The sequence below is a fragment of the Tachyglossus aculeatus genome, chromosome 10 (genome assembly GCF_015852505.1).
Source record: "Tachyglossus aculeatus isolate mTacAcu1 chromosome 10, mTacAcu1.pri, whole genome shotgun sequence".
Classification (NCBI taxonomy): domain Eukaryota; kingdom Metazoa; phylum Chordata; class Mammalia; order Monotremata; family Tachyglossidae; genus Tachyglossus; species Tachyglossus aculeatus.
The window spans coordinates 18017963-18043826 of NC_052075.1; the positions used below are offsets into that span (position 1 = coordinate 18017963).

The 25864-nt window shown below is 45.9% G+C and overlaps 1 protein-coding gene across 4 annotated transcripts in view; it reads right to left on the reverse strand.

The window, feature by feature from the left end:
• Positions 1-25864, reverse strand: part of RBM47 (RNA binding motif protein 47) — a 156080-nt gene that overhangs the window by 69705 nt on the left and 60511 nt on the right. The window contains exon 1 of one of the 4 annotated variants that reach the window (XM_038752390.1): positions 23811-23915. The exons of 2 other annotated variants lie outside the window; for them this stretch is intronic. The gene's annotated coding sequence lies outside the window, so the exon portion shown is untranslated. Of the gene's footprint in view, positions 1-12474; positions 12625-23810; positions 23916-25864 lie in introns of those variants that run through there. One more of the 4 variants, XM_038752389.1, reaches the window with a different exon arrangement.

Sequence of the window (25864 nt, forward strand, 5' to 3'; positions counted from 1 at the left end):
GATCATGTCTACTAATTAATAATAATAATAATGATAATGATGGCATTTGTTAAACACTTACTATGTGCAGAGCACTGTTCTAAGCGCTGGCTCTATTGTATTGTCTTCTCCCAGGTACTTAGTACAATAAATAGCATCGATTCCCTCACAGATGAACTTGTTTAATAGCACGGACAAAGGAGAGATTGGGTCCACAGGGAGTCCTGCCTGTATATTTATTTTATTTTGTTAGTATGTTTGGTTTTGTTCTCTGTCTCCCCCCTTTTAGACTGTGAGCCCACTGTTGGGTAGGGACTGTCTCTATATGTTGCCAATTTGTACTTCCCAAGCGCTTAGTACAGTGCTCTGCACACAATAAGTGCTCAATAAATATGATTGATGATGATGATGGTGTATATCCTATCTCAGACAGGAGGTTTGTGGACCTGTGGAAGTGTCAGGACCACACTGCGTATTTATAGCTTCCACTGGGGTGGGGGAATCTCTCAAAACTGACAGCTAGAAGAAAGGGAAATGTATCCACCTTGCATTGCATCCTCATAGGAAATATATCCTAGCACTGGGGTAGATCCAAGTCAATCAGACGGAACACAGCCCTTGTCTCACATGGGACTCACAGTCCAAGCAGGAGGGAGAAGCGGTATTGAATCCCCATTTTATAGGTGAGATAACTGAGGCACAGAAAAGTTCAGTGATTTGCCCAAGTTCCCAGAGTAGAAAAGACAAGGAGCAGGGTTTAGAACCCAGGTCCCCGACTTCTCAGCCCATGATCTTCACAGAAGGCCATGCTTCTTCCTGATATTATACACCCTTTCTCCTCATCGGTATTTTACTGTATTCAATTTCGCAAAGTTATAAAAACACAAAAAAACACCAAATGCTGCTTCCACTGGCGGGGGAGCTCTCAAAACTGACAGCTAGAAGAAAGGGAAATGCAACCTCAGTGGGTGAGAGACAAGCAGCCTGGCCTAGTGATAAGAGCACAGTCCTGGGAGTCCAAGGACCTGGGTTCTAATTCCAGCTTTGCCAGGATTGGGCAACTCACTTGATGTCTCTGTGCCTCAGTTTCCTCATTCATAAAATGGGGATTCATTACCTGCTCTCCCTCCTAGACTGTGAGCTCCACATGGGGCAGGGACCGTATCCAATCTGATTAGCTTGTATCGAACCCAGCACTTAGTATAGTGCTTGACACATAGTATGCACTTGACAAATACCACAATTATTTTTAGGATAATCTTCCTCTGCGTCAAAAATCTCTGGTCAGACGCTGGCACATATGGTTCAGCCTATCCTTAGAGGATTGCAGCCATAGGGTGGATTGGCTCAAGGTGATATTTCTATGGCTCCATTTTTTTATGGTGTTTGTTAAGCACTTACTATGTGCCAAACACTGTTCTAAGTGCTGGGGTAGGTACAAGTTAATTGCATCAGACACAGTTCCCGTCTCACACGGGGCTCACAGTCTAAGTAGGAAGGAGAACAGATATTGACTCCCCATTTTACAGATGAGGTAACTGAGGAACTGAAAACTTAAGTGACTTGCCCAAGGTTGCACAGTAAGCAATTGGCAGAGCCAGCATTAGAATTCAGGCCTTCTGATTTCCAGACCTGTGTTCTTTACACTGCTATAATCCATATTTTTGAATAACAGGTTATACTTCTCCACAGCTGTCTGTTTAAAAAAAAAAAAGCCTGTGGCCCATAAACAGGGATTTCTGGTCATATGGCTCACTGTTGAAAAAAAATCTGGTTTTTCTACTCTAGGCCCCCACCATCCCCAGGGAGTCTGAACTTTGCTCTGAGGCTTTGAACTTTGGTTAGCAACCTGCTCTCCCCCTCTCATCTTCAGCCGACATTTCCTGTGTTCCCTCAGGTCCACGTCCTACCAGGCATGGCCACATTCAGCACCTCAAATCAAGTAACACTTGAACCGCTGCTTGCACAAAGTCACCCTCAAAAACAACCTTTTTGGAAAATAAAGCCTATCCGGTCTGCTGTTCCATAAGCATCTTGGAGGAACTTTCTCTAAGGGAGAGAAGGGTTAAGGGAATCTGATTTATACAAATCTGGGTATTTTCCAACTCCTTTTGGATTTAACCAGAAATCAAGCTGCCTGCTTATTTGTGAACTCCCTACTGAGCACTCCGACCTAGCCAGCGTGTCCATGTGGGGATTAGAACCCAGTTCCTCGGACTTGCAGGCCTGTGTAGTTGCCACTAGACCACACTGCCGCCTCCCTGGAAACTGAGTGCCCAAGAGTCCACCGGATAGAAAGCTATTGGCATTCTTCTTCCAGCCCCATCCTTCTCCCTTTCACCCTTCCCTCCAACCAAACCAGAGATCCCAGGTGGGTAACATAATCTCAAGGAAGCCGGCATGGACCCTGACAGATCGATAAGGGACAGAAACGTACACAGGCTATGAAACTAATTCTCCTTGCCCCCCTCCTACCCTCAGCACTCTCCTACTACAATCCAGCCCACACACTTTGCTCCTTTAATGCTAAACTTCTCACTGTACCTCCATCTCGTCTATCTCGCCGCCTACCTCTTGGGCACGTACTGCCTCTGACCTGAAACCCTCTCTCCTCACATCTGACAATTACTCTACTCTCCCTTCAAAGTCTTACTGAAGGCACATCTCCTCCAAGAAGCCTTCCCTGATTAGGCCCTCTTTTCCTCTTCTCCCACTCCCTTCTGTGTTGCCCTGACTTGCTCCCTTTATTTATCCCCCTCCTTCCAGCCCCACAGCACTTATGTACATATCTGTAATTTATTTATTTATACGAATATCCGTCTCTCCCTCTAGACTGTAAGCTTGTTGTGGGCAAGCTTACTCTATTTTATTTGTACATATTTATTCTATTTATTTTGTTAATATGTTTTGTTTTGTTGTCTGTTTTCCCCCTTCTAGACTGTGAGCCCACTGTTGGGTAGGGACCGTCTCTATATGTTGCCAACTTGTACTTCCCAAACGCTTAGTACAGTGCTCTGCACACAGTAAGCGCTCAATAAATATGATTGAATGAATGAATGAATGGGCAGGGAATGTGTCTGTTTATTGTTATATTGTGTTCTCCCAAGCACTTAGTACAGTGCCCTGCACATAGTAAGCACTCAATAGGATTGACTAACAATAATAATAATAATGATGACATTTGTTAAGCGCTTACTATGTGCAAAGCACTGTTCTAAGAGCTGGGGAGGTTACAAGGTGATCAGGTTGTCCCACAGAGGGCTTACAGTCTTTATCTCCATTTTACAGATGAGGTCACTGAGGCACAGAGAAGTTAAGTGACTTGCCCAAAGTCACACAGCCGACAGTTGGCGGAGCCGGAATTTGAACCCACGACCTCTGACTCCAAAGCCCGGGCTCTTTCCACTGAGCCACACTGTGTCTGGGTCCTCTGATTCCACTTTCAGAAAAATGCCAGCTACCGGCTCCCCATGTTTCCCAGGCCCCATCAGAGCTCAGGTGCCAGAGGGAGGCAAGAGTGACCTCTGTTGCTAACCTATGACTGGCCTCCTCTGTAGATGGGAAAAACAATCTCTGTTTGGTTTTCAGTCAGAGCAAGTGAGGTGCGTGCACCGATCGGTGGAAGGCTTGGTGTAAACAGCCTTGCTTTTTTCCTGTTGAATCTCACAGGGAGCAGGAGTCCTTGGCTGCCCGGTTCTGGTTCCCCAGGGGGTTCTGCTAGCTGCAGACCCCCATTGATTCACTCATTCCTTCAATCATATTTATTAAGCACTTACTGTGCCCAGAGCACTGTACTAAGCGCTTGGGTTTGGGCCCGAAAGCCGCCTCCCCTCCCTGCCACCAGTCGGGGTGAGGGAACTGAGTGAGCAGTAAGCAGTTTACTTTATGCAGAACACTGACCTAAGTGAATTATTATTATTATTATTATTGTTACTAGAGTAGCTATTTCATTGGAAATAAGCTGGCCTCGTCATCCCTCCCTGGTGATGCTGCCTAGAGATTCAGTAACTTCCATTTTCCAGGGCTCCACTCTTCCCACCTTATTTAGACTTCCCCCTTCTTTCCCTCCCCATCAGGACTTCGAAATGGTTAACATTTCACCCTGACTCCTGTGATCCATGCCCTCTTCTGCTCTACCAATCCATGTCTGAGTGATACAGTCCCTGTCACTCAGGGAGCTCGCGATCTAAGGATATAAGGAGGGAGAAGGGACTGGAAGGAAATATGAAGAGCGATGAAGTCATAAAAGAAAAAAGAACATAAGAAGCAGTGTGAAAAGCGACATGAGAAGCAGCGTGGCCTAGTAGATAGAGCCCAGGCCTGGGAATCAGAAGGGCCTGGGTTCTAATCCCGACTCCATCATTTGTCTGCTGTGTGACCCAGGGCAAATCACTTCACTTCTCTGTGTCTCAGTCACCTCATCTGTAAAACGGGGATTAAGACTGTGAGCCCCATGTAGGAAGTGGACTGTGTCCAACCTGATTAGCTTGTATCTATCCCAAGGCATAGAACAGCCGGGCAGTGGTATTTATTGAGTGCTTACTGTGTGCAGAGCAGTGTACTAAGCACTTGAGAGAATACAAAAGACACATTCTCTGCCTACAACAAACTTCAGTGTCTGGCACATAGTAAGCGCTTGATAAATATCATTAAAAACAAACAAAAAAACCCCCATAAGGACAAATGCACAAAATAAAAACAAAAATCAGTGGGGTGCTGTGGGTAGAGGAAGGTGGGAGCAGGAACTGGCAGTGATGATGGAAACTGAATTCCCTGGAACCTGGGCACTTGACATTCTCTACAGCAGGGGAATTACCAATCCCAGGATGGCTGTTCTGAGTACCCCCACTCCCTCTTCCCAATCCTCAACTTAATTCCTCTCAGCTGCCCTATATGTGCCTGAGGGATAATGAACTGTAAAGACCAATACAGGCCTGATATGTTCTCCCACCTCATGAGCACAGAAGGATACAAGCCTCAACTTACAACACTCACAGTTGAGACGGAAGGCATTTTGGCTAAATTTATACATTGTTTTAGCATTCCGATACATCTTCCGACACTTCCCCTAGTGATCAGATAACCTTGCTCTCTCCTCACCCCTTCCCAATCCCTTCCTGCTTCCTTCCCCTTTCATTGCCACGGTGGGACCATGGGGATTTGGGATAGATTTGGTGGGGATTGGTAGAGAAGAAGGGGGGCACAGATCACAGGAATCAGAGTGAAATGTGAATCTTTTCAAAGTCCTGATGGGGAGGGAAAGAAGGGGGAAGTCTAAATAAGGTGGGAAGAGTGGAGCCCTGAAAAATGGAAGTTACTGAATCTCTAGGCAGCATCACCAGCGAGGGATGACAAGGCCAGCTTATTTCCAGTGAAATAGCTACTCTAATAACAGTACTATTGATGATAATAATGGATAATTATGGTACCTGTTAAGCATGTTCTAAGCACTGGAGTGATACAAGTTAATCAGATTGGACACATTCCCTGTCCTACATGGGTTCCAGTCTAAGTAGGAGGAGGATTTGATCCCCATTTTATAGATGAGGTAACTGAGGCAGAGACAAGTTAAATGACTTGCCCAATGTCATACAGCAAACACACGGTGGAGTTGGGAATAGAATCCAGGTCCTCTGACTCCCAGGCATGTGATCTTTCCAGTAGACCAAACTGCTTCTATCATGGCTCCTCTCTGATTCATTTTGGATGCATCAAAATATAGCTGCATTATTCACTTAGAATTGATGGGGTGGGGGGTGATTTGGGTAAAAATGTGGTCTCCAACTCTGGTACAAAAACCAATCCTCTATTATACTGTTACTAACATAAAACTGGTTCTAATTTACCATGTATTGACTTAAGATTTGGGTAAAAATGTGGTCTCCAACTCTGGTACAAAAACCAATCCCCCATTATATGGTTACTAAGAAAAAACTGGTTCTAATTTACCATGTATTGACTTAAGATGCAGTTTCCAGGAAACAATTGTGTTATGTGACTATGGTTCACTGCTAGGCCGGCGCGTTTGTCTCCAGCAAAGCCTGTCTCTGTATTAAAACTTGCCTCTTGTTATGCTAGTCTTCATGAAAGCCTTTACTTGAGGACAGCAACTTCTCCCTCAAACGCTGTCCTCCAGGCGGGTCTCTCGGGGCCGAGGACTCAAAAGCCCATTGCTACTGGACTGTTGGAAATGTTTTCCCCCCACCCGGTGTCTTTAATCGTTCATTCTGCCATGCCATTTTCTGTACCCCTCCACCCTCTTTTTAAAATGATATTTCAATCAATCAATCGTATTTATTGAGCGCTTACTGTATGCAGAGCACTGTGTAAGTGCTTGGGAAGTAGAAGTCGGCAACATATAGAGACGGTCCCTACCCAACAACAGGCTCACAGTCTAGAAGGGAGAAGCGCTAGCTATGTGCCAGACTGTGTTCTAAGCACTGGGGTAGATACAAGGTAATCAGTTGGACAGAGTTCATATTCATTCCTTCATTCAATCGTATTTATTGAGCACTTACTTTTTTATTTATAATGACATTTATTAAGCCCTTACTATATGCAAAGCACTGTTCTAAGCCCTGGGGAGGTTACAAGTTGATCAGGTTGTCCCACGTGGGGCTCACAGTCTTAATCCCCATTTTACAGATGAGGTAATTGAGGCACAGACAGGTTAAGTGACTTGCCCAAAGTCACACAGCTGACAATTGGCGGAGCTGTTCTAAGAGCTTGGGAGAGTACAATAACAAGACACATTCCTTGCCCACAATGAGCTTATGAGTCATTCATTCATTCAATCGTATTTATTGAGCGCTTGTGTGCAGAGCACTGTACTAAGCACTTGGGAAGTACAAGTTGGCAACATACAGAGATGGTCCCTACCCAACAATGGGCTCACAGTCTAGAAGGGGAGTCCCACATGAGGCTCCCAGTCGTAATCCCCACTTGACAGATGAGGTAACAGGCCCAGAGAAGTGAAGTGACTTGCCCATGGTCACACAGCAGACAAGTGCAGAGCTGGGATTATAACTCAGGTCCTTCAAACTCCCAGGCCCTACCTTTGGTCACACTGCTTCTCTGCCTATTTCATACAGTAGCTGCTTGGGAATCCGTTCCCTTTCCTCACCCATCCCGCCCAGCTGAGTTGAGCTGCTGTGAACACTACCTCCATGCCCGCCAGCTGACTATATTCCAGGTCTCTGGTGTTGGCAATGTGGCCCTGGCATTTGGGGGCTTTTTGGTGGTATTTGTTAAGTACTTACTATGTGCCAAGTATTGGTCTAAACGCTGGAATAGATACAAGCTAATCAGGTTGGACGCAGCCCCTGTCCCACATGGGGCTCACAGTCTTAATCCCCACTTTACAGATGAGGTAACTAAGGCACAGAAATTGTGACTTTCATTTATTCGTTCATTCATTCAATCGTATTTACTGAGTGCTTACTGTGTGCTTAGCACTGTACTAAGTGCTTGGGAAGTACAAGTCGGCAACATATAGAGACGGTCCCTCCCCAACAACAGGCTCACAGTCTAGAAGGGGGAGACAGACAACAAAACAAAACATGTAGACAGGTGTCAAAATCGTCAAATAGAATTAAAGCTATGCCCAAGGTCACCCAGCAGAAAAATGGCAGAATGGGGATCAGAAACCAAGTCCTTCTAACTTCCAGCCCCGTGCTCTATCCACTAGGCTCTGCTACTTCTCCACAGGCCACGCTGCTTCTCCAGTGTTTTCAGTACAGTTCAGCCACGGCACTGAGGGAAACTTCATGAAGCTAGGTCTATCTCCTGTGGCAGGTTCAGAACTCACGGCCATAGGAGGTTGGATATTACACCATACCAGCTTTATAGACCTTCTACTTGGTATAAACCGAGCTGCCCTTTTATCACCCTTTTAGAGAAGCAGCGTGGCTCAGTGGAAAGAGCCCGGGCTTTGGAGTCAGAGGTGATGGGTTCAAATCCCAGCTCTGCCACTTGTCAGCTGTGTGACTTTGGGCAAGTCACTTCACTTCTCTGGGCCTCAGTTCCCCAACTGTAAAATGGGGATTATGACTGTGAGCCCCCCGTGGGACAACCTGATCACCATGTAACCTCCCCAGCGCTTAGAACAGTGCTTTGCACATAGTAAGCGCTTAATAAATGCCCATCATTATTATTATTGTCACCACACAGCCATTCTGCCTGAATCCAGCTAGCCTTTTAAATTCTGTTTTCTATTTCTACTACTAGAAATAAAATTAAATTACATCTCCTTCTAGACTGTGAGCCCACTGTTGGGTAGGGACCGTCTCTATATGTTGCCAACTTATACTTCCCAAGCGCTTAGTACAGTGCTCTGCACACTGTAAGTGCTCAATAAATATGATTGATTGATTGATTGATCTCCTCCAGGAAGTCTTCCCTGACTAACTCTCATCTCCCCACCCTATTTCTGCCCCTTGTATTGCCAAAGGTTAGGGAATCCCCTGACCCAGTATGCTCCTACTCTCTTGACAGCTTTTCCATCTGGCCCTTGTGCTTGCCCCTCCTCTCAGGCTCCTGCTGTTTTCAGGGCCAGCGGTGGGGTGTGTGTGAAGAATTCCCATTTTACAGATGAGGAAACTGAGGCGTAGAGAGGCTAAGTGACTTTCTCAAGGTCACACAGCAGACAAGGAAGAGAGTCACAGATCATCTAACCCCCAGGCCCATGCTCTTTCCACTAGGCCATGCTGCTTCTTTATGGTAAAAGCTGCCATTTCTTGTGACAGTCTGTAGCCCAACATGTTAGTTGCGTTAAAGGCCGATCGTTCCTCACTGGTTGTGGCAACTCTTGACTGATTTGGTGAAGAATCCTCAGCTCCTACCCAAGAGAGGGCATTGGCCCATCCTTCCCGCTCCTGGTTCCTGTGGCCAGAGAACCTAGCTTGGCAGCCAGATCATGAAGCTAAGTGTTAATCAGTCTCCCCTTCGCCTCAATCCATCCTTTGGAGAAACCAAAAGCCTTGTCGTTCTTTGTCAAGATACCTGAGACTCCAAACTCTCCCAGGCCCTATCGTTGATAGGATAATCCCCTCTGGATTGGTTTAGCGTGAACCCAAGGCCATTAGTGGGGTGCAGCATGTTACCTGATCTTACCCTGCTGGAGAAATTAACTGATGGATCCAAACCCACAGTCACAGGGGCAGAACCAGCACGTTGCTGTGCATAGAGTAGCAGCGGGGCTAAATGGAAAGAGCATGGGCTTGGGGGTCAGAGATCATGAGTTCAAATCCCAGCTCCGCCAACTGTCAGCTCTGTGACTTTGGGCAAGTCACTTCACTTCTCTGTGCCTCAGTTTCCTCATCTGTAAAATGAGGATTAAGACTGTGAGCCCCCCATGGGACAACCTGATCACCTTGTATCCTCCCCAGCGCTTAGAACAGTGCTTTGCACATAGTAAGTGCTTAACAAATGCCATCATTATTATTATTATTATACAGTATGTGCTCAATACTTATCTTTGATTGATCACCACCCCTGCCTTCCAGAGCCTGGACTTGGCTATATTCATAATAATAATGGTACTTATTAAATAATTGGCTATGTGCCAAGTTACTGTGCTAAATACAGGTAAAGGTGTAAAGGTACAAGATAATCCGATTGGACATAGTATCTGCCCTACCCTGGGGTCACAGTCTAAGTGGGAGGGAGAACAGGATGTGGTCCCCATTTTACAGTCATGGAAACTGAGACACGCTGTTAAGTGACTTGCCCAGGATCACATAATAATAATAATAATGGCATTTATTAAGTGCTTACTATGTGCAAAGCACTGTTCTAAGCACTGGGGAGGTTACAAGGTGATCAGGTTGTCCCACAGGGGGCTCATAGTCTTCAGCCCCATTTTGCAGATGAGGGAACTGAGGCCCAGAGAAGTGAAGTGACTTGCCCAAAGTCACACAGCTGACAAGCAGCAGAGGCAGGATTTGAACCCATGACCTCTGACTCCAAAGCCTGGGCTCTTTCTACTGAGCCACGCTGCTTCTCTTCTTCTGCTTCACATAGCGACCAAGGGGTGGAACACAACTCTGTCTCTCAACTCTGTTCTTTCCATTGGGCAATGCTTAATACCCTTTTCCATCTCCACTTTCCACTCACTACCACCTGCAGCTATTGCTTTGTCTCCATCCTTACTGCTCCTCACCAACATTGCCATTATTTTCAAAGTCACATGTCTTCTCCAGGGCTTTTTTTTGGTGGGGGGATGGTATTTGATAAGCGCTTACCATGTGCCAGGCACTGTACTAAATGCTGGGGTAGCTACAAGCTAATCAGGTTGGACACAGTCGACATCCCACACGGGGCTCACAGTATCAATCCCCATTTTACAGATAAGGTAACTGAGGCATGAGCCTTGGAGTCAGGAGGGCCTGGGTTCTAATCCCAGCTCCTCCACATATCCGCTGTGTAATTTTGGGCAAGTCACTTCACTTCTCAGTGCCCTAGTTACCCCATCTGTCAAATGAGGATGAAGACTGTCGGACCACAGAGAGGAGAGGTGAACTGCAGGTGAGTACTCAAGAGGTCAATTGTGTCAATGTGCAACCATTCTGATTAGCTTGTATCTGCCCTAGCGCTTAGTACAGTGCCTGGCACATAGTAAGCACCTAACAAACACCATTAAAAAAGGAAGTGGTCAATAAATACCTTTGAGTGATTTTTTTTATGGTATTTGTTAAGCATATGATAGCACTATTCTAAGCATTGGGGTAAATACAAATTAATCAGATTGGTTGCACGTTGACGCAATCAGCCTCTGAGTCCTTGTCCGCAGTTCACTGTGACCCCATATTCCACCATCCCTCTTGGAGTCCAGGACCAGGCTCACCTTTTCCAAGAAGCCTTGGCCCCTGCTAGTGGAGTCGGTACCACCCTGCAGGAGGGCTGATCACATGCTCAGCTCATCCTCCAGTTACAGGTGATGCTCCCTAAGGATAGGGTCAGGGATAATAATATTCATTTTGGTATTTGCAAAGCACTGACTAGGTGCTGGGCACCATACTACGCGCTGGGGTGGATATGAGAAAATCGGGTTGGACACAGTCCTTGTCCCACATGGGACTCACAGTCTTAATCCCCATTTCACATATGAGGGACCTGAGGTTAAGTGGCTTGCCCAGGGTCACACAGCAGACAAGTGGCGGAGTCAGGATTAGAACCCAGGTCCTCCCAACTCCCAGGCCCGTGCTCTATCCACAGTACCCTATGGCTTTCCCAGCACTCAGTACAGTGCTTTCCACATAGTAAGCACTTAATAGATACTATCTCTACAACTACTACTATTACAATGCCATACTGACAAATCGGGTCTCAAGTTGTAAGGCAGGTTTCTGATTGTGGATATCAAATTGAACATAATCTAGCACCCTCTAGGAGATATTAAAGCCACTTTCTCTGCTGTGTATTTTCAGAATTAATAGCTCTATGTTTGCTTCACGCTGTTATTTAACACTTCACTTCTCCGTACCTCAGTTACCTCGTCTGTAAAATGGGGACTAAGACTGTGAGCCCCATATGGGACACTGACTGTGTCCAACCTGATTCGTTCATTCATTCGATCGTATTTACTGAGTGCTTACTGTGTGCAAGGCACTGTACTAAGCTCTTGGGAGAGTACGATATAACAATAAACAGACATATTATCTTGTTATCTATACCCCAGAGCTTAGTAGGATGCCAGGCACATAGTAAGTGCTTAACAAATACCATTTAAAAATAAAATAACTGGTAACGGGGTTTCAGATCGGAACCTTCCCCATCTGCAAATTTAGGGGGGGCTGCAGGAGGGGTGTTTGCTGAAACACACAAATACTGAGGCTGAAGCAGGTGCCCAGCTGAAGGATGGACACTGACATACCTAGGCCCTCTCGGCTTGAATTTCCACGAGTGTCTGGATCCCGACTGGGCTGAGAGGTCACAGAGGGACTCAGTCCCCCAAATACTCTTTGGGAGCAGGGGACGAGAGTTCTTCCTGGAGCCGGGAGCAGGAAGCAGGAAAATCGAGACAAAGGTACCTGTTGTTCGCTTAGGCACGTTTTCCTCTAGTTTTTCTGGACTTTCCTGGTTGCCAACATACCAGTAAACGCAAGCACTCCCCGAGACTACCGGGTTGGCCCAAACTGTGCATCTGGAGTGATCTCCCCTCCGGCCTGGACGTGGCTTTCTCACTGAGCGGTCGGCATCAGATGGACACCTTTATGGCCGGTCATGGGGGTGATGTACTCCCCCTTGGTTTGGGCCCCTGGGCCTTGTCGGTATGGCTAGTTGGCAGCCTGTCGAACATGGCCCAACCAGCACCAAATTCCGGGTCGAAGGAACCAGAGACGCCAACCTGAGCTCACCTTCTCTGGACGGCTCCCCCTCCCTCTCCCTGTCGCTAATCATCGGTCTCCGCACACAGTCCGGAAATGACACGCGCTCCTCCGAAACCCCCAGGCCTCAGAAAGCCGAAACCCAGTTGAACTCGGCCTGAAAACTCACCGAGCGGCGGATTAGTATTCTCTTCTCCGGCTCCCTTCCACTTTTCTCGGGTGAAATGGAAACAAAGGTCATTCGGGGCTGGATCAGAGCTACCGGCTACCAAAGGACACTTCGAGAGGAAAACATTTTGAACGGGTTTTGTTCAGGGCCTTCCGCAGCCCCAGAATGGAACCAAAACACAATGTTCGTTCTCAAATTGAACCACGATAAATATGAAAGTAAAAACTACTACCTGCCGAGAGCCGCTGGTCTCCTTCCTTCTCCCTCTCTCTCTCTCTTGCTCTCTTTCCCTCCCAGCCCAGCCTCTCCTCCCCCACGCCCAACGGAATGCCCTTCAAAGCCATGGCTCGCTGCTTTGGGTAAATGTTTTACAAAACACTAAACAACCCCGTGTCCCACCCTTAGAGCAAACACTATTGAGGGAACACAATATAATAGTCACAAAGATATCCACCGGTCAGACTATGGGGGTAAATGTAGAAGCAGGCCAATTCCAAAACTTTCTCCTCAAAAAAAAAAAAAAAAAACCTCTCCCGTTCTATGGAGGAGAAAAAAAAACAAGCTACAGAAATGAACTTTGACCCCAGAATATTGGAACTCAAAAGTTCAATTATGATAAGCTTTTTCCTCGTTGCCTTAATGTGCAAGCAAGTCTTGACATGTCTAGCAGGAAAACTGGCTATAAGCAGCGGCTAATAAACTCAAGTTTACAAATAAATTTTCTCAGTACACGGCTCCATGACAGTTCCAAACAGAGCAATGCAAACTGCAATTGTGACACACAAATTTATCTGAAGAATTCCAACTGCTACAGGAAAATATCTATCTATCTATAGATAGATAGATAGATAGATATCAAAAGAGAATTTCTCTGAGAATTCCCTTTTTAATCAGCAAGAAAATGTTCACTTCATGTTCCAATATCCGGCAAGTCCTGCGGTTCCAAACCGACATCTAGAAACCAGAAGTGTTGCATTCCAGGCAGGTTAACAATTACACCTGGAGGGGAACAAAACTGGCCCCAACTCATGGACGGATGGACAGATGGACGGATCAGTTGCCTGAAGAGGCCATCCCAGGATTGACTGGATAAAAGGGAGGACCACTGGGAAGACAGCTTGGCCGCTCTTACCTTGGATTGGGAAAAGAGGCCTGAAAACTGAGGATGGGGACACAAAGTGCACACTTCCAGGGCCACCCCTACATTCACAGACACAAATTACATATACAGATACACATCCGTCCATGCCTCCCGCAACAAGAATGTGTGCTGCTGAGAAGCAGCATGGCCCAGTGGCAAGAACACGGGCTTGGATGTCAGAGGACGTGGGTTCTAATCCTGGCTCTGCCACTTGTCTGCTGGGTGACCTCGGGCCAGTCACTTCACTTCTCTGGGCCTCAGTACCTCATCTGTATAACGGGGATTAAGACTGTGAGCGATAGAGCACGGGCCTGGGAATCAGAATGCCTCTATATGTTGCCAACTTGTACTTCCCAAGCGCTTAGTACAGTGCTCTGCACACAGTAAGCACTCAATAAATACAATTGATTGATTGATAGATTCTAATCCTGACTCTGCCACTTGCCTGCTATGTGAAGTTGGGCAAGCCACTTCATTTCTCCGTGCCTCTGTTACCTCATCTGTAACATGGGGATTGAAATGGTGAGCTCCACGTGGCACACCGACTGTGTCCTTCCCAATTTGCTTGTAACCAGGCCAGAGCTTAGTAGAGTGGCTGGCACATAGTAAGCGCTTAACAAATGCCATAATAATAATAATAATAATTATTATTATTATTATCATTATGTGGGACAGGACTTTGTCCAAGTAATTTCCTTGTATCTACCTCAGTGCTTGGCATATAATAAGCACTTTTTTATTATTGTGTGTCTGTGTGTGTGTGTGTGTGTGTGTGTGTGTCGCTGTTTGCCCTGAAACAGGCCCTTCGTATTCTCCAGTTTGGGGCAGTGATGCACACACACCCTGCCCTCCAGCAGTTTGGCCCAGCCAACTCAGTGGTCCCACACACCAGTCAATTTTATTTATTAAGTGCTTACTGTGTGCAGAGCACTGTATTGAGCATTTGGGAGAGTACACTTTAACAATATAGCATAAGCCACATAAGCCCCATGTAGGAAAGGAGCTGTGTCAGACTTGATTATATTTTAAATGCTTAATACAGTGCCCTGCACACAGTAATAATAATGATGGCGTTTATTAAGTGCTTACTATATGCAAAGCACTGTTCTAAGCGCTGGGGAGGTTACAAGGTGATCAGGTTGTCCCACGGGGGGCTCACAGTCTTAATCCCCATTTTACAGATGAGGTAACTGAGGCACAGAGAAGTGAAGTGACTTGCCCAAAGTCACACAGCTGACAACTGGCAAAGCTGGGATTTGAATCCATGACCTCTGACTCCAAAGCCCGGGCTCTTTCCACTGAACCACGCTGCTTCTCTAAGCATTCAATAAATACCATTGATTAATAGAGCTCCTGTTGCTGGTTGTACGGGTTCTCACAAAGGCAGGAGAACAAGATAGGATTGAGGGGGGCAAAGTGCATAGCCCGTCCTCGCCCAAGGGTGACTCTTCTCTGGGATCTACAGGCCAATCAGGTTCGGGTAGCTGCTCCTTATTTTCTCCGCTCTTATTTAGTCTGGCAATTCTTGCTCAACTTTTCCAGCTCTTATTCCTCATGGCATCTGCTCACTCCACTACTGTAAACGTGGGAGTGTGCTAAGGGGAACAAAGCAGGAGAGGTGTGCCGGGAGGAGCAGACTCAGGAGGTGTCCTGGGAGGGGTGTGCTGGGAGGAATATATCCAGAGAGGTGTGTACTGGGAGGGGTATACTCAGAGAGGTAATCTGGGAATGGTGTACAGAAGGCCTGTACTGGGGGTGTACTGGGAGGGGTGTACCCAGAATGGTGTAGCAAGAGGGGTTTGCTGAGAGAGGTATACCAAGAGATGGGTACCAGGAAGGGTGTGCCAGAGGGGTGAACCAAGAGGGGTGTATACCAGGAGGAGTATTCCCAGACAGGTGTACTGGGAGGAGTGTACTGAGAGGGGCAAACCAGAATGGCTGTTCTGGGAGGGGAGTGACGGATCCGAGGCTCTCAAGCTCAAACTCTGGGTAAACTTACGTTTGCCTTACTTTAGCTTGAACCAAATCCTATAAGCACACCAGTAATAATAATAATAATAATGATGGTATTTGTTAAGCGCTTACTATGTGTGAACACTGTTCTAAGTGCTGGGGGATACAAGGTGATGAGGTTGTCCCCTGTGGGGCTCACAGTCTTAATCCCCATTTTGCAGATGAGGTAATTGAGGCACAGACCAGTTCAGTGGCTTGCCCAAGGTCACACAGCTGACAAGCGGTAGAGCAGGGATTCGAACCCATGACCTCTGACTCCCAAGCCTGAGCCCACTGTTGGGTAGGGACTGTCTATATGTTGCCAACTTGTACTTCCCAAGCGCTTAGTACAGTGCTCTGCACACAGTAAGCGCTCAATAAATATGATTGACTGATTGATTTCCACTGAGCCATGGTGCTACTCTAAGCAGCAGTACCCACCTGCTGTGGCAGAGCACTGTACTGGGCACTATATGAGGAGTACTGCTATAAATACCAGTTCTTCCTCCTACTTAGAGTATGAGCCCAATGTGGCACAGGGACTATTGTCCATCTTAATTATCTTTTACCTACCCCAGTGCTTAATATACTGTTTGGCACACATACACTTAATAAATACCACAGTTATTATTGGTAGTACTGTATTGAACTATACAGAGTACTACATTGAACACCAGCTGTGAGCAGAGCACTGTATTAGATATTTGGAAATACACAAAATAAGAAAGAGGCACAGCCTTGGCCTTCAAGAAGTCTACAATCTAGTGAGGGAGAATGCTAAATGGAGACTGTGAATATTCAATAGGAAAAAATTGAATGATAAATAAATAATAGATATAAAAGATCAGATGGTTATATGGGGGGTGTTATTTAAGATTAGACAGAGAAGGCTTCCTGGAGGAGAAATGTTATTAGAAGGGTTAGAAGGTGGGGACAAATGTCGTTTGGTGAAGTTAAGGTGGGTTTGCAGAATCTTATGGTCCTCTAGACTGTAAACTCCTTGCGGGCAGGGGACAAGCCTGTTAAACCGTACTCTCCCAACCACTTAGTACAGTGCTCTGCATGCAGTTAGCACTCGATAAATACCACTGATTGATTGATTTGGTGAAGGGCATAGATTGAATGAATGAATAAGCAGTGGTTCGGAGATGGGAGAGTTGACGGCGTTTGGGAGGAGTAAAGAGTGCGAACTGGGGTGTAGTGGGAGAAGAGAGCCAAGGGGATAGAGAGCTTTGAAGCCAATAGTAGAGGTTTCTGTTGGCTGCAGAGAAATGGAGGTTTTGAGGAGGGGAATAATGTGTTCTGAAGTGTTTTAGAAAGATAACAGAAAAAGATGTTTGTGGCATACAGTGATGAGGAGAGGCTTGAGTCAAGCAGACCAGTAAAGAGGTAAAATGGCACCATCATCTTCATGAGTACTTACTGACTACTTAATAATAATAATGATAGCATTTATTAAGCGCTTACTATATGCAAAGCACTGTTCTAAGTGCTGGGGAAGTTACAAGGTGATCAGGTTGTCCCACGGGGGGCTCACAGTCTTCATCCCCATTTTCCAGATGAGGTAACTGAGGCGCAGAGAAGTTAAGTGATTTGCCCAAAGTCACACAGCTGACAAGTGACGGAGCCGGGATTTGAACCCATGACCTCTGACTCCAAAGCCTGGGCTCTTTCCACTGAGCCATGCTGCTTCTCTACTTACTACTTACTGTGCATGGAATATGTGCTAGACTCTTGGGAGCATACAATAAAACTAAAATAAATGGTCCTGATCCTTGAGGAATTTATAATCATATGGTAGAGACAAATAGATCCATCATCCCAATACGCAGTCGGAGGACTCACAAAGCATTTGATATAGGTATTCCATTTATTTACTCATTTTTCTATACTCTTGCATTACTAATTATTTCTAGAAGCTGAGTGGCCAAGCGGAAAGAGCATGAACTTGAGAGGCAGAGGACCTAGGTTCTAAGCCTGACAATTGCCTGTTCTCTGTCTTTGGACAATTCACCTTACTTCTCTGTGCCTCAGTTTCCTCACCTATAAAATGGAAGTTCAATACCTGTTTTCCCTCTTGCTTAGACTATGAGGCCCATGTGGGACAGGAACTGTGTTGACATGATTAACTTGTATCTATCCCACTGCTTAGTACAGTGCTTGGCACATAGTAGGCCCTTAACAAATACCACAATTATTGTTACCTATAATTTTCCTCCCACAGTCATTAGATGTATACAATTAATGTTCATCTGCTTCCCCTATTGAATATAAGCTTCTTGAGGGGAGGAACCAGGTTTTATCAATCTATCAATGTTATTTATTGAGCGCTTACTTTGTGCAGAGCACTGTACTAGGTGATTGGGACAGTACAATTCAACGGAATTGGTAGACAAATTTCCTGCTCACAATGAGCTTACCGTCTAAATTAAATTTACAGATATATACATAAAGTGTCCAAAGAATATAGATCCAAGCACACAGACAACATGGAAGGAAGAGGTAATCGGGGAAAAGAGGACATAATCGGAAAAGGCCTCTTCGAAGAGATATGACCTTATTTTGACTTTTATTGTACTGTCCCAAGTTTCTAGCACAGTGGTGTTTATACAGTAAGTATGGAGCCCAGTGCTCTACCCACAATAAACACTTCAATCAGTGCTATTGAGTAAATGAATCCATGGCACAGTAATCTACAAACAACGTTCACCCGGTAAAATGCTACAGCAGAAAAGATCCAAGGCCACGCAGGCTGCCACCAAAACGAGAACTACAAATCATTAAATCAATTGATCAATCAACTGTAATTATTGTATTATTCAAAGAAGGTACGAAGCACTTGGGAAAGTACAAAAGAAACGGTAGATATGATCCCCGCCCTTAAGGAGTTTACAGTCTAGTGGGGAAGACAGACACTAAAATAAATACAGAAAGAAGGAAGATGGAGAAGGGGATATATACATGAATTAGTGCTTAAAGAGTAAGGATAGTAATTTATGCACTTAATATTCACTCCACCCTCAGCCCCACTGCACTTCTGTACACATCCTCATCTTCCACCATTTCTTTTATTTGTAATTTATTTTAGTGCCTGTCTCACCCTTGAGACTGTGAGCTCCTTAATAATAATAGTACTTGCTAAAGTCTAAATAGGAGGGATCAGGATTTCATCTCCACTTTACAGGTGAGAACCCTGAGACACAGAGAAGTTAAATGAGTTGTACCAAGTCACGCAGCAGAGAGTGATGGAAATGGAACCCAGGTCCTCTAACACCCAGGCCCATGATCTTTCCACTAGGTCATGTTTGTGAGCAGGGATCGTGCCTCCCAATTCTGTTTAAATCTCAGCTCTGCCACTTGTCTGCTGTGTGATCTTGGGCAAGTCACTTAACTTCTCTGGGCCTCAATTCCCTCATCTGCAAAATGGGGATTGAATGCCTGTTCTCCCTTCTACTTAGACTGTGAGCCCCATGTAAGACCCATTTATCTTGTATCTGCCCCAGCACTTAGTACAGTGTTTGGCCCATAGTAAGCACTGAAATTCATACATACATACAGATATACATATATCTCTCTCTCTCTCTATAGAGAGAGAGATATATGTATATCTGTATGTATGTATGGAGAGAGAGAGAGAGAGAGAGAGAAAGAGAATATTGTATTCACCCAAGCACCTATGTAGTGCTCTGCACATAGTAAGTGCTCAATAAATATCCAATGGCACTTATATAAGTCTCCCCCTCATGACTGTAAGCTCTCTGTGGGCAGGGAACATGTCTACCAACTCTGTTGTATTGTACTTTGCCAAGTGGTTAGTACAGTGCTCTGCACACAGTAAGTGCTCAATAAATACCAATGATTAACTGATATGCAGAGAAATGCTTAGGGAGATTGTATTTCACGCTACAAGTGACACAGAAATGTTGGAAAGACAGTAGGAGGAGGAGAGAAGCAGGAGAGATTGGACATTAATCAGGGAAGGACTTCTGGAGGAGATGTGATACCAGAAGAGAATTAGGGTTTGCCCAAGGCGTGGGAGTTCTAGGAAGGGTGAGAGGGTGTGAACAGGAGGTTGGAAGCAGGACAGACATAAACAAGAAACATGGAGTAGGTTAGCTGGAGAGAAGCAAAGAGGGCAAGCTGGGATGTAATGGGAGGAAAGAGTGGATAAGTAGAAGGGCGAGAGCCGATGGAATCCCTTCAAACCAAATATCTTGTTGCTTAGAGGGGCGAATAACCATTGGGGGTTTGTGAGGAGTAGGGCGATGTGTGCAGAAAACATTGAAAGAAAATGATCCAAGCAGCAGAGTTAAGGATGGAGCAGAGAGGAGGGAGACTGATGCAGAAATAATATTGCCGAATTGTACTTTCCAGGCATTTGTCACAGTGCTCTGCACACAGTAAGTGCTCAATAAATACGATTGAGTGAATGAATGAATGAAAGCCGAGATATGATAGGCAACTGGACCACATGCCTGATTTGTATTTGGAAGGGAGAGGGTGTGGTGGAATCCAGAAATAATGGTTGAGGCCAAGCCAACAAAATTTGGCAATAGGCTGAATATGAAGTTGAAAGACAGGGAGGATGCAAGGACGACGTGAAGATTTTGGTCTTCCAAGATGGGGAGGATGGTGGCGTTGTCAACCATGATGGAAGTTAGGTGAAGGAGAGGATTTGGTAGGGAAGATGAGGAGTTCAGTTTGGGACTCGTTGAGGTCGAGGCTCTGGCAAGGCATCTTTATAATGATGTCTGAGAGGCAGGAGGAAATGCGAGATTGCAGAGAAGGAAGGAGGTTGGGGCTGCTGAGGTAGATTTAGGAGTCAGTCATTTAGAAGTGACAGTTGAAGCCAAGGGCATGGATGGGCTCCCCAAGGGAGTGAGCATAAATAATAATAATGATGGCATTTGTTAAGTGCTTACTATGTGCTAAGCACTGTTCTGAGTGCTGGGGGGATACAAGGTAATCAGGTTGTCCCATGTGGGGCTTACAGTCTTCATCCCTATTTTACAGATGAGGTAACTTGCCCAAAGTCACACAGCTGACAAGTGGAGGAGCCGGGATTAGAACCCATGACCTCTGACTCCCAAACCCGGGCTCTTTCCACTGAACCATGCTGCTTCTCCTATTATAATAATGATGATGATGGTATTTGTTAAGCGCTTACTATGTGCCAAGCACTGTTCTAAGCACTGGGATAGATACAAGGTAATCAGGTTGTCCCACGTGGGGCTCAGTCTTAATCCCCATTTTACAGATGAGGTAACTGAGGCACAGAGAAGTTAAGTGACTTGCCCAAAGTCACACAGCTGACAAGTGGTGGAGCCAGGATTAATAATAATAATAATAATAATAATAATAATGTTGGTATTTGTTAAGTGCTTACTATGTGCAAAGCACTGTTCTACACGCTGGGGAGGTTACAAGGTGATCAGATTGTCCCACAGGAGGCTCACAGTCTTCATCCCTATTTTACAGATGAGGTAACTGAGGCAAAGAGAAGTGAAGTGACTTGCCCAAAGTCACACGGCTGACAATTGGCAGAGCTGGGATTCAAACCTATGACCTCCAACTTCCAAGCCTGGGCTCTCTCCACTAAGCCACACTGCTTCTCTGAAGGTTACTATCATCATCATTATGGTATTTGATAAGCACCTACTAGGTGTTAAGCACCGAGATAGATAAGATAATCAAACTGTTCTATAAGAGACTCATAGTCTAAGTAGGAGGGAGAAGGGTTGAATCCCCATTTTACAGATGACAAAACAGAGGCACAGAGAAGTGAAGAGACCAGCCCTAAGGTCCCATGGCAGGCAAACAGTAGAGCCGGGATTGGAACCCAGGTGGTCTGACTCCTCTGGCCGGTGCTCTTTTCACTAGGCTATGGTAGGAAATCCAAAACAGACCCTGGGGAAATAATAATAATAATAGCATTTATTAAGCGCTTACTATGTGCAAAGCACTGTTCTAAGTGCTGGGGAGGTTACAAAGTGATCAGGTTGTCCCACGGGGGGCTCACAGTCTTAATCCCCATTTTCCAGATGAGGTGACTGAGGCGCAGAGAAGTTAAGTGACTTGCCCAAAGTCACACCGCTGACAAGTGGCGGAACTGGGATTTGAACCCTTGACTTCCAACTCCGAAGCCCGTGCTCTTTCCACTGAGCCACGCTGCTTCTTCAGAAGCAGAGGCAATTGGCAAAAGAGGCCTGGAAGGAATCGTTCAAGGAAATTGAACAGGAATGGAAGGCTGGAGATGGTGCAGGTGCTGGAGGGTGGGTCGGTTCCCAAGCGAGTAGATGTGTTTGAAGGAGGGAAAGAGCCATTAGAGAATGAATAGATGAAGATGGAGGCCAGAGAGGGAAAAAGATTGGGCACAAATGTTTCTAGACGGTGATATGGTATGGAGTTGGAGGTACAGTTGGAGGGAGTAGATTTTGAAAACCAGGGGGAGAGATCCTCTCAAGAAATGGCTGCAAAGGGTGAATGTGGATTTGGGGGTGGACAGGAGTTGGGGAATAATTATAATAATAATCATGGCATTTGTTAGGCGCTTACTATGTGCAAAGCACTAAGCACTGGGGGTATACAAGGTGATGAGGTTGTCCCACATGGGGCTCACAGTCCTAATCTCCATTTTACAGGTGAGGGAACTGAGGCTCAGAGAAGTTAAGTGACTTGCCCAAGGGCACACAGCAGACATGTGGCAGAGCCGGGTTTAGAACCCATGACCTCTGACTCCCAAGCCCGGGCTCTTTCCACTGAGCCACACTGCTTCTCTATAATGATGGCATTTGTTAAGTGCTTACTATGTGCAAAGCACTGTTCTAAGCTTGGGGGGAGGGGGGATTCAAGGTGATCAGGTTGTCCCACGTGAGGCTCACAGTCTTAATCCCCATTTTACAGATGAGGGAACTGAGGCTCAGAGAAGTTACGTGACTTGCCCAAGGTCACACAGCAAACATGTGGCAGAGCCGAATTCGAACTCATGACTTCTGACTCTCAAGCCCGGGCGCTTTCCACTGAGCCACGGGGAAGTGAAGTGGAAGGTATATGATCCAGTACACAATACTACAGCCCTCTGAAAAGTGAAGGTGGTGCCTGGCACATAGTAAGTGCTTAAGAAATACCATTAAAAAACAGAAAAAAGCATCTCCCCTGACAAGGAGAGCATCCCGAAGTGACGAAAAAATCACCTCAGCTATTCTACCAAACTCACCCTCCACTGTTGATAATCAGGCCCTAGAAAGCAGAGAAAACCTTTTCAATATCCAAAGACACAGCGTTTGTCAAAACTCTTGAGGAAACCATCTTGGCAGACACAACCAGAAAAATGTCACAGCCTCGCAAACCAATAACCTACCCACTGAGATTAATCGGCACAGAGGGGACACCCCACCACCACCCCCGGGCTTTACTGCCTTCACAAGCTCTTCCTCCACCTCAGTTTAGAGGTAATACTAATAATGAAGAAGTGTGACCTGAGAAGACGTGAGGCCTAGTGGATAGAGCTTGGTCCTGGGAGTCAGAAGTACCTGAGTTCTAATTCTGGCTAATTCTGTGACCCTGGACAAGTTATTTCACTTCACCATGCCTCAGTTAACTCCTTTGGAAAATGGGGATTAAGGCTGTAAACCCCATGTGGGACAGGGACTGTGTCCAACCTGATTTGCTTGTATCCAACCCAGACCTTAGTACAGTGCCTGGTAAATAGTGCTTAACAAAAACCCCAATCATTATTATAATTATCTATGGGTGTGTATGAGTCAGGCTGACAATCCATGCACTCTGTGCTCAGGAAAATGCAAAAGTGCCCCTTTTATGTCCTCTTGCCACTCAGAGTGAGCTCTCTCCAGGCTCCACTGGTTAGGAAAAGCAAAATAACTCCTACTACCAAAAGGACGTGTGCTTGAACTATTTTCACAGTAGTGGTGATGGTCTGTGGTAACCATCCGCACTCTCTCTCTCCCAATCCCCTATTGTCCAGTGATCTGCATGAGAGGCAGTGGATGAACAGGTGTAATCTGCAATGTCAGTGAAGTGTCTGAGACCCCAATAGCCGCACTCACCATTGTGCCCTGATCCACTCTTGAGGATGTTAAATTATAGGTAAATCGTCAGATATCTTCCTCGTGAAAAGATTTCTGGGTGAACGCTGCACTGGAGTCCAGAATAGTCTGCAGGAATCGGGATGAGTATAACTTACCCGCGGGAAGCCTACCGATTCTCCTTCCAATCCCAGTTGTCCAGCTGGCATGGGCCCCAATGCAGATCCCTGGGGATCTGTAATGGCTGTTTCTGACTCTGTCGCTTGTCTCCTCTCTCTCGGGGTTCCTGGCTTTGGTCTGCAAGTCTGAGCACAAGGATTCAATCTGGATTAAGCCCAAAAGGCCTTCCCTGGACAAGCCCTCACTCACGCCTGCTTATTAGCCCTTCCTCCTCCATCACCAACCCACTTTGGGTCTGTACTCCTTTAAGCACTTGGATTTCCATAACGCTTATGTGTATATCCATTTGTAATTAAGTTTAATGACTGTCTCCCCTTCTAGACTTATAAACTCCTTGTGGACAGGGATTGTACCTGCCTGTTATATTATACTCTCCCAAGCTCTTAGGGCAGTGCTCTGCACATAGTAAGCACTCAATAAATACTTCTAGCTGATTGATAGATTGGATTGGCTCTTTGCAACCATACTCGTAGCAGAGAAGACTCTCATATGGTCTCTAGACTGTAAGTTCATTGTGGGAAGGGAATGTATACATGTATATATGTCTGTATATATGTTTGTACGTATTTATTACTCTATTTATTTATTTATTTTATTTGTACATATTTATTCTATTTATTTTATTTTGTTAATATGTTTTGTTTGGTTCTCTGTCTCCCCCTTCTAGACTGTGAGCCCACTACTGGGTAGGGACCGTCTTTATATGTTGCCAACTTGGACTTCCCAAGCGCTTAGTACAGTAAGCGCTCAATAAATACGATTGAATGAATGAATGAATGTGTCTACCAACTCTGTTGTATGGGACTCTCCCAAGTGCTCTACACACAGTAAACGCTCAAAAATTACTGATAATGATGATGATAATGATGATGATGATAGCTGCTCACCACTAAGTGAGATACAAATCATCTAAGCCAAATCTAGGTTGGTTCCATCCTTTTAAGTCCTGAAACTACCATTCTTGGCCTGGCCTGATGGAATCACAGCAAGGCTGGCTAATAATAGTCATAACTGTGGCATTTCTTAAGTCCTTCCTATGGGACAAGCACTGTGCTAAGCGCTGAGGTGGATGTCAGATAATCAGGTCAGGCACAGGGCTCATGATCTAAGTAAGAGGGAGAAGGGATATTGCATCTCCATCTTACAGATGAGGAAACTGAGGCACAGAAATGGTAAGTAACTTGCCCAAGCTCACACAGCTGGCAAGTGGTGGTTGAGCTGTGATTAGAACCCAGGTCCCCAGATCTGTGGTCTCCCCCACCCCCCAACCCCAGGCTCACAGTACTTAGGTACGTGTCTGTAATTTATTTATTTATCTTAATGTCCGTCTTCCCCTCTAAACTGGAAGCTTGTTGTGGGCAGGGAATGTGTCTGTTACAGGGAATGTGTCTGTGTGCTCTGCACACAGTAAGAGCTCAATAAATATGATTGACTGACAGACTTTCCACTGGGCCACACTTCTCCCAGGGCAGTCCTTGTATTTTGAACTCCTTTGGGTGAAAAATCTGGCCATCACTTTGGACGCAGGCTCAGAAATGCTCCTCCCCATCCTTTCCCCCTCTCCCTCCCCCGACAAGGCAAACTCCTCTTCCATGGGGCATCCGTCTACTCTTCGGTCGGACCCTTCCCAATGCCACGGTTTGCCTGCTGCCTGCCAACGGACACCTAGGCTTTGTTGACTCAAACCATTTCCTGCTTCCTTGTGTCAAGGGTGAGCAGAAGTGCTCGTTGGAGAAGAGAGTACTTTTGTGCAGAAACATCCGCCTCAGTGTGGTGTTCTGGGAGCCTGAGCTGTTTTCCCGCCTCCCCCGGCCCCGTTGGTTGGCTGTTATCATTCCCATCGGGCACAGAAGGGGCCCATCCCTTGGCCTCTGGCCCATCTGGCCCTGAGTTTGCCTAATCTGATGGGGTGAAGCCTGGAGGGGAAGTATTGGAGCTCCACGACCTGGGCCCTTCTGCTAGCTCAGTTTCATGTCCCTCTGGGTTCCAGGCCCTGGGGAAACCATCATCATCATCCAGCGGTTTTATCAGC